Source organism: Ictalurus furcatus, chromosome 16 (assembly GCF_023375685.1).
Source record: "Ictalurus furcatus strain D&B chromosome 16, Billie_1.0, whole genome shotgun sequence".
Lineage (NCBI taxonomy): Eukaryota > Metazoa > Chordata > Actinopteri > Siluriformes > Ictaluridae > Ictalurus > Ictalurus furcatus.
Window position 1 is genome coordinate 28,362,552 of NC_071270.1, and position 9,892 is coordinate 28,372,443.

At 43.6% G+C, this 9,892-nt stretch overlaps 1 protein-coding gene across 4 annotated transcripts in view; it reads right to left on the reverse strand.

The window, feature by feature from the left end:
• The window catches only part of strbp (spermatid perinuclear RNA binding protein), an 83,075-nt gene extending 73,551 nt beyond the window's left edge, over positions 1 to 9,524 (reverse strand). For 2 of the 4 annotated variants that reach the window (XM_053645090.1, XM_053645091.1), the window contains exon 1: positions 9,310 to 9,521. The gene's annotated coding sequence lies outside the window, so the exon portion shown is untranslated. Of the gene's footprint in view, positions 1 to 9,309 lie in introns of all 4 variants that reach the window. The other 2 variants (XM_053645093.1, XM_053645094.1) reach the window with 2 other exon arrangements.
• Positions 9,525 to 9,892: the final 368 nt, after the last annotated feature.

Genomic DNA, 9,892 nt, shown 5'->3' on the forward strand with positions numbered 1-9,892 from the left:
AAAAAAAACCCCTTTCCGAACCAAGAGCCTTGTAAAATCACCAAGACTAACTGACGAACACGCTAACTGACCTACGGCTTTTCTCTTAGATCAGGGGTGTCCGATCTTATCCGGGCCAGTGTGGGTGCAGGTTTTCATTCCAACCAAGCAGAAGCCACAGCTGATCCCACTCAGGTGTGGCCTCTGCTCGGTTGGAAAGAAAACCTGCACCCACATCGGGCCCTTAGCAGAGAAGATCAGACACCCCTGTGTTAGAATGTCCGGTCAGTAGCTCACCACAATTGCAAACGCATGGCAACTCTTCCTCTCGCCTGATGGCGGAAGCAGACTGTGCAGTTAGCTCTCACTACACCTGCAAATGAATTTGTAAAAGCACAACGTTAACAGCAATGGAACGATTTCAAAAGCGCTGGAAACAAGAATACTTCGAGAGCTCCGAGAGCCAGAGAAGAAGCGTGCGCATCCTCTTTGCTGTCGTGAAGACGTTTAATAAGTCATGAAACGACATCATGAAACAAAACCAGGGATTTGCAAAAAAAAATAATGAATAAATAAAATATTGAGAGGACGAGAGGGCGGAGAAAGTGAAGAAGCTGAACGCTCTCCCGGCAGAAGCAACTTTTTAATCAGAGTGAACAGTGCGCAGGACCGCGAGCTAACAAGCAGCGATGCTTCCAGCCACAAAGCACGGAAAACCTTTCATTAATTCTTGATGAACATCATCGTGTGTGTCACAACTACAGTCACTCTGCTGCAATTAAATTCACAATCTCGGAGCGCTTAAATTTTGTATTTCAGTATTTTGGGGACTGTATATTTAATGTGGTTTAATCTGGCATCCCCTCCCCCCCTCCCATTCCTGCACACCCCTGCTGGAAAGTGTAAAACACCTTGTCAAAATGGTAAACAAAGTCTACGCTAATCAGCTAGATACACACCCATAAGCTGTAACTCATCCTTTATTCGTTTTTACACGGTGTCCTTTTCTTCCTGTCGTGATAAAACTGTAAAAAGATTTTTACAGTTCAGAAAAACGTTCTCTATCCCTCTCAAACTTCTCACTGTTAACGTATCTGTAGCCGTCCCGTCTGACCCTACGCCGTACGATACACGCTTTTGCAGCGTAAAGCCGGCTTAATATCTCTTAAATAAGTCTACAGACGATAGAAAAAGTCACATGACCCTGAAACATCTCTAGGGGCGAGAAGCATTTCCAGCGCATGGTTTAATTAGCGACCGTCTGCCTCGGCTTCTCCAGACACGCGAGTTCACAGCCAATTTAACAAGCCTAGATAAAGTGTTGTGTTTTCTTTCTTCTCTTTTTTTTTTTGAACGATAACACGCAGTAAATGATTGTGTGATATCTGCCATAACTGTTTGTTGATTTACTTCCCTGGAAAAGATGGATGACAAAACTGACGTCTGTCAACATGCGGTGTGTCATACGTACACACTACACTTCATTCAATCAATCAATCAATCAATCAATTAAAGAAAGATCTAAAATGTTCTCAAGGCATACCAGACTCCTGGTCTTAAGTTCCCAAACACAGGTACGACTCGGACACGTGCTGTGCTCGGGAATGCGGCAAACCTCACTCGTCTTCATCGATATCCCCAACACTCGTTTACAGCCCGAAACCCCACGCTTCCTTCTTTCATCTTTCACAATAGGAGCGATGGAGGAGACCTGCTGTAATTAGTTAATTCCCTGCAGAGTAACGAGGTGACAAGCAGCAGAAGCAGAACAAAGCAAAGGGTCCACTACTCTTCTTCTGTTTCTCTTGTTCTCTCTCGCTCACCCTCTCTCAGCGCCTGGGTGACGGGGCACGACGCATTGCAGTGTGGGAAACCTCCTTTATTAAATTACGCACTCCATCTGATAGGGATGCGCTTGGTCTCGCACACTTTAATTGAATATCTATATCAGCAATTACAGACACTTTTCAACATGAAAGGCAAATAGGGATTAATTGGCACATACGATACAGGTGAAGTCATTGGAAACCCCACACACACACACACACACACACACACACACACCCACACACACACACACACGACGTAGATCTGATCATGGCTTTAAAAGGTGCAGTAGGTACGTTTGGGGAGGCCAAAACCAAACAACCATTTATTCTGGATCCGAAGACAGGTTTCCAAACCGAGTGGTTTTTTTTCAGTTACGTAATACATTTGTTCTGAGACAGCAGCTTAAACGATCATTTGTCATCATTTCTACATCTTTCCACGTTATTTGTGCTAGGAAGAAATGAAAAATACTGCCTACTACACCTTTAATCGCACGGCCTATTGTTTGTTTTTTTGATGATGGCTGATAAACAGCGTCTGAAGAATAAAGCCTGATAGCAAAATAACTCGGTCTGCCGTCGGTATTTTTAGGCAGACTCCGTGAAAGCAGAGGAGGATGGGCTTTCCGTGTCGGCGCTGGTCTCGCCCTGTTCGTGATTTTGCATAAACAAATCTACCTCTCCAGCCTCCAGAGGAACGTTCAGGTCGTCTCGATGAGCGGTGCGTGGGCACGGCGCACCGAGGATGAGAACTGCCATCCAGACGACACTTCAAAGCCGCCGGAGTAACCGAACAACCAGAAGTTTCCCACTGCTAGAAGAATTACAGCTTCGGTGGAAGATATGGCCAGCTCCATGACTCCGTCAGTGCAGATCCTAAACGCAGATAATTGAGGCCTGGCGTGTTTCTTTACGTCTGTAGTACATAGCATTAAAAGTTAAAGGGAAACTATTCCAAGTAACACTTACACCACTAAAAAAATAAAGATGAGCTAGCAGGTAATACATTTTTTTAAAAAAAGGGTGAAAAGCTAAGGATACAATTCGATATTTAGCGATAGAACAGAACCTGATACGATACCATTTCTTTTTAAGGCGATGATTAGATTTTTGGCGACACCACTGCATCTGCTACGATACGATTCAAGACTCTTAAAGCGACGATACGAAATTTGAGGACACTACTGAATCCGCTACAATACAATACAGTATCCTTTGACTGTCATGTGCCTGACTTAGTTCAGGAATCTGGGGTATGGCTATCATTAATTTGTTGCTGATGATGCTTTAGAGAATTTTAAAAGTAGCTTTAAAGAGCTACGGGCAAATCGGCTTCCTAGTCTACTGAATTATTTACACGTCAGTTTAAAAAAGTGAATTATTAATGGTTGGTTTCAATCGTTGCCTTTTAAATTGGTGCATTAATCCAAAGCGGACGTTCATCACACCCCTGGAATCTACGGAACACAGGCGTCCGTAAAGCCGAGGGACACGGGATGGCGGGTTTGATTTCTTCTGGGTCGTTTCGTTAACTTTACGTAGGGGAGGGAGAGAAGGAAAGAGGGAGTAAGTGAAGAAAGGCGGGGGGGAGGGAGCAGTCAGTGGGAGTTACTCCTACTGCAGGCTCGAAAAGTAATTATCACACCTGAAACCCAATCCCTGATTCTTTTTAAAGCACACTTCCCATAGCTACAAATCAACTGCGTTTTTCAGATGCCTTTTATGAACTCGCGATGAGATTTATTGGACGTGTCTTTGTCCGTGTTGGACTTTTCTAAACGTGGCGCCGTGTACGTCCTGTAAAATTAAAAGCGTTGATGGTTTGTGGTTTGCACCAGAACCACCAATAAAGTGAACAGAATTTATCCACGTGTATAAAGTCGTACACTGCGCTGGCCAGGGATGAAACGGCTACCGGTTTCACGATAAACCGTGATAAAATTCCCCGCCGGTTAGTATTACTGCGTCACGTTTAACGATCACCAAAACAGTGTGTGATTATAGTGATTTGTAAAACTCCTGGTAAACGCTGTCCACACACACCCAGCACGAGTCTGATGCAGGCGCAGCACGCAACGTTGCTTTTTGAGCGTCAAAACAGATGCTACCATTAACAATTGTTAACATTTTAACAATAACCGTGATAGTTTTGGTACGGTCACATCTCCAGCACTGACGGACGTGAAGCTGTTAACGAGTGTCAAACGGCTCCGGGAGCAAAACATGAAAGCAAGAGCACCGTTTAATCAACATCCATCGGCCTCTGCGACTCCGAACATGCAAGTTCACGAGCAATTTAACAGGCGAAGATGAAGCGTAGTGTTTTTATACACGACATCTAGAGCTAATAAGCTGTAAATGATTGAGTGATTTTCCACACTGGTCACATGCGTTTCTGTAGATTAAATCTGGGTGAGGAACTCGATCCTGGTTAAAACGTATCGAGACACCATCATACCACTTTTGCTTTCGCGATATCGATTCCTAATCTGCAACCTGTAATCTGTTTAATTTCAGTGTTTCTCAAACGCTCAATGCTGATTGGCCTAAACACGTTAGAGTATGCAAATCATATGTAAATGTCTACCTCAGATCCGATTTTTTGAATAGGGAGTAAAAATTTTCCTCAGCACTGAACTATGTACAGTTTTTTTTCCCCACATTTTCTTAATATTGCTGCAACTAGTCTGAAAAAAAAATTATTTTGGGTGTGGGGGGATTTCCCACACAACACAGCCCCCCCCCCCCCATTTTAAAAAAAAAGAAAGAAAAAAAAACAGAAAGGGATTCTCTCAACCAAGTACGTGAGTACGCTGTGCACTCTGTGCGTGATTACTTCTTTCACCGATGCACAGAGGAGGCAATTTGTTATTCCTGATGTTTAGACATGCTACTGTTTCCGTGCACTGTGTGTGTGTGTGTGTGAGAGAGAGGGAGAGAGAGAGAGAGAGAGAGAGAGAACGCACAGGGATCTGAAACGTCCCTGTCTCCGGAGTCTCGGATACCTTACAAGGCCATTCGTGCCCTGCGTCTGCTCTAGATCCAGTTTCTCATCTCTGGATGTGTTTCCGTTGCTGCTTTGCTGTCAGGCTGTTTTATATACACACACACACACACACACACACACACACACACACAACTGATACAGAACAGAACCACGCACTTTCCGTTGCGCTCAGAGATGCACGCCTCTTTTACCTCGATGTGTGGAACCTCAGAGTACCCGAGCGCGCACTTGAGCCCTGACTCCCTCGGCTCGAACGAGGTGGCGGCGCTGTTCGGCACGGAGGGGTCTCCAGGAGGTCGCTTCCTTTCCCGAGAACAAAGCTGCCCTTGTCGTCGGAGTGAATGGATCCAATACAAACACGACCAGACTGTTCTCAATTCCTCTTAGCTACTTGACTGGGCTCTTTATATTTAGCCTGGCGCGGTTACTCGGTCACCGTATCGTCTGTGTGTGTTTTATTCAGAATACATCTGTAACACTGCGTCTTTATGAGTGTACACAGCCTTGCTGGTCCGCTAGTTTTTTTTTTGGTTTTTTTTGCTTTTCTGTATACCAGGAGCCATTTCAGCCACACTCCTCCCTTGCACTAAACTCCACTCGCACCAAAAACGGCTGCGTGATACCCATGCAAATCTGAGGCCGAGACAACAAAGAGAATATACGCTAAATACTTCCTGCTATATTCGGATTGGATTCGTTTATCAGCGGGACGTCTGTAATACGTTTTTCAGTGATAAAACTCTCACGACCACAATATAATAACTACAGGAGCAAGGAGTTTCTAGCAGGTGGTATTTTCTACATACCTGGTTAATTGCGCCACACAGTCATGTGATCACGCTCCGTTCACAACATGACGTCCAGGCTGTCAAAGCGTCGCTGTAGTAGGTAAAGAAGGGACGTTGGCACTTATTTCAGTTTTAAGGTGTGAAATTCCGGCCCCAGTCTGAAATTCTAAAGCATCCACTTTTCACTGTTGTGCGCACTACGAGACTAAACACAGCAAGCAGTCAAACATTTCCCCAACACGACAAAAACCGTATACATGTTGTCATTTTCTCAGAGGACGACAGAGAAAAATACAGACACCCGGATGAAAAGAACATCTCAGAGTATCTCCTGTAAAACAGGAAACGTCACACTATGAGGCAGGTCAGTCTAATCCCGTCTGAATAGGGCTACAGTCGTATACACACACACACACACACACAACACACACACTAAAGTGGCATGTCGCAGTGGTTACGAGCTACACCACAATCTTCAATAAGGACACAATGCACTTATCTAGGACACTTCAGATTATAGTCACTCGCCTTTGTGTGTTATTCAGGACGATGTCGCCTATTTAGAGAGCGTTTTACAAGCCCTGGAGTGTCAATCATCATATGTTTAAAAAATAATAATAAACATACACAAAAGAAAAAAAAAAACACTTGATTCGTCTGAAAAACATTTACGTATACACACACACAATTGTTTATAATCTAGCGTAACAATCATGATCGGTGATTTCCAGAGAGTGAAAACTGCCTAGTGAGAGAGAACAGTGAAGGCTTCGGAGTTCTGCAGCAGGAAGCGAAGCTAAAAACCTACTCCTGCTGCTGGCTTCACTTTCTTCATCAGCTCCAGGAGAGAGCCAGGAATAGCACTGATCAGCAGGGGGGAGAGGGGGAGAGGGGGAGAGAGAACGAGCGTGAAAGACAGAGACAGAGAGAGAGAGAGCTCTTCAAATACTCAACTGATAAAATGACAGAAATCTGTGCTGTCGTATTACCAAAAATACGTCCCTTTATCTGTCCCACTCTCTCTCTCTCTCTATTTCTCAGTGTGTGTGTATCATCAGTAAATTGCTCTGAAACAGAATCCATCAGCAGCACTAAAAATAATTAAGGCGATGTACGTGTGCATTTAGAAGCGCTTGTTAAAATTGGATTTGTAATTGGACTACTGAAGCTGCAAAAACATGTTAATGCTGGAAATCATTAACATTAAACTGCTACAAATTGGATACGTTTATCAAATTACGTGACGCACGGGCGCAGGCCTGAAGACGCCTCAGAACGCGTGAGGAAAACGTTCGACCGACACTTCATACACTAACAACGGCCTGTCGGGATGGGGGCTCGCACCCCATTGTGGAGCGGAGGAGAGGGGGATCGGATGGAGGAGAAACTGGGGGAAACGTGGCCTCTGACCTTGTGTGCTGATCCAGGATCAGGTCCTTCTTCCTGCACCAACATAATGGAAACCAGGGCATCAGAGCTGAACCTTGAGCTGACAGTTTCATTGATTTTTGTCTTTCAAACAGACCGCAGAACATTAAATATGCTTAAGCAGGAGCTAAGAAGGACAAGTGCAAAAGAAAGCAGACTATACTGACCTTGTAGAAACAAATTAGGAAGAAATGTTTTCCAACTGACGTGGGAACAGCATGGACCTCTCTCTCTCTCTCTCTCTCTCTCTCTCTGTGGCATTCATCCAATGCAAACAGCGACATCCTCAACATTTTAACCTGAAGATACACAATCTACCCACGGACTATTTCCAGTCCACGCGCCTAACAAATTTGTAAACTGTTCAAACAGAGCGAGCGAGAGAGAGAGAACAGAAATGTGTGAAAGAAACAGGAAAATGTGAGAAAGAGAAAAAATGAGGGACGAAGAAACAAAAAGACAGGTGATGGGGGGAGAGAGAGAGAGAGAGAGAGAAGTGATGGCTGAGGGGAGAATAGAGACAAATACAAGAGAATAAGAGAAAGAAGGAAACTCCAGAGAAAACTAGATGCAGAAATGGATAGACAGTCAAAAAGAAGCTCTCCATCAATTTGGTCAGGTTTATTCCATATTTCTGACCGCTGCTGCAGACCAAACTCAGACAAGACAACAAAAAGACGAAGGCTAAAATTATTTTGATCATCTGCCCATAATGAACGCTTTGCACTTAGAGTAAGAGTTATTATAATAAGAGTCATCATTTAACACACCTGACACTCCCATAAAAAAAATCTCATTCACTGGGTTACTTTATTTTTTTTTCTAAATCTATTATCTAGGAGATAATCTCACACTCCAACCGCAGCAGCAACCCAGCAACACGAGTCAAGGAGTCAAATAAAAGCCAGACGAAACCAAAACACCAAACCACACTCGGATTGTAAAGGCAGCTGACACGCAGGATCACTTCCGCATTGGAAACAGGATATATAAATAAAACGCACGCGCAGCTGGTTGTGTTCAAACAGTGCCGGTGCAGCAAGGAGACACAATCCCGCTCAGGTTATAAATATGAATAGTCAATATAATACTGACTGAATCGATCAATTAAATCAATAAAATCAATAAAATCAATAAAATCAATAAAACAGCAGCATTGTTTACAAAGTGAGAAAGTGCGGAAGTGGAGCCATGGACACCTGCACGTTCATCCTCATGACGTCACATCAGCCAAAGCCGTCGCGCGTACAAATCCCAACGGTCAAAACTGCATTGACCGTTGCAGGGGGGAGACAACAAATTTAACCGGTTTTACGTGACAACACCGCGAAAATATGACTAGAACAACTTATAAAGAAACCAAAAGCTACAAATCTAACTTATTAACCAAGTGACAGTCACTATGGTGTGATCCAGGGAAAAAGTTTACCTCAGAAGTTGAACCGCTAGCTAACAAGCTAACAGAAATTCACAACGATATTCATTAATTTGTGGTGATATAACTAAAAAGTTACACAAAATTACGACACGATAACATTTGGGCTCTTAGGTAGATAATATATATTTTTTAATAAACAAACGTACTTTCTTCTCAATAAGTGAAACGAGAGAAAAAAAATAATTCGTAGTGAAGCGGGAGGAGCCGACACACCGAGCGTCTGTCCCGACACGCGCACATTTAGTGTGCGCGAGTTTAAAAACCTGCACGCACGAGGCGCCAACGCAGAGTAGTGCGCATGCGCGGAGGAGCTCCAGTCGTTATTGGAGGATGTGAAAAAAAGAAGTGCCGGACAAAAAAAAAAACAAAAACCCGTCAACAATTGGTGACAAGCTGGCCACCAAGGATCACTTCCTATAAAACAATCGCGTCTTAAATGCTAGTTTTAAAGCACTGGCCCTGTGTTTTAAAAGGCAGCTCGCTACCTAATGAATTATTTAAGTAGGCTACGGGATCCTGCGGTGCAACCACCGGAGATTCGGAGGGGAGTAAACACTAGCACAACAATACCACAGCTCAGTTTTACTCAGCGCGAGAACAATCTCTGAAGAGAGCTGACTGGCTGGTAGAGGAAATACACTGCTGTGAACTCTGTGAACGGTTATAACACCAGACACAGCCTTCATAGCGATGATGTCCGAGCCGAGAAACGCGAACGCGGTCCCGTTTATTTATCGCAGCAAAAAATCAATCTCTCTCTCACACTCACACCAAGTCACACCGAGTCAACCTGCAGATGCTTATGAACGTTAATAAGGGTTTAAAGACGTTAACGCTTACCCCGAGGAGTTGCTTTCCGTCCCTGAGCGCAGATAAACCATCCAAGTACTCTCTCTCTCTCTCTCGCTCTCTCTCCCTTCTCCTCAGCTCCGTCTCTCTCTCCGTCTCTGCCTCACTGCCGCTCGCCCGAGTCCCGAGAGCTGCCTGCCTGCCTGCATTTCGACCACGGTGTCGGCACGTGATCCTCCCCGCCTGTTCTGATTGGCCGACGCGGCGCACCTGCTCTTCTGCAGGACTCTACCATTAGCTTAACTGATCAAAATACTGACTGTATCAGGTTAGCATTAGTGTTAGCACGATACTACCATTTGTAACCGGTTATAGTATCGTAATGCTCGATACCAAAACGATATAATGACAAAAATACATAAATAAATAAATAAAAACAGTCGCCATGAAAAATGTGCCTCATGATTTTAGTGAATTATATTATATTATTTTACATATTATATTAAATGTAGATTTTATTTACTTAAACAAAGTATATATATATATATATATATATATATATATATATATATATATATATATATATATAAAGATTAGGAACATCACTATGTATATGAATATGCGAATTTAGGAA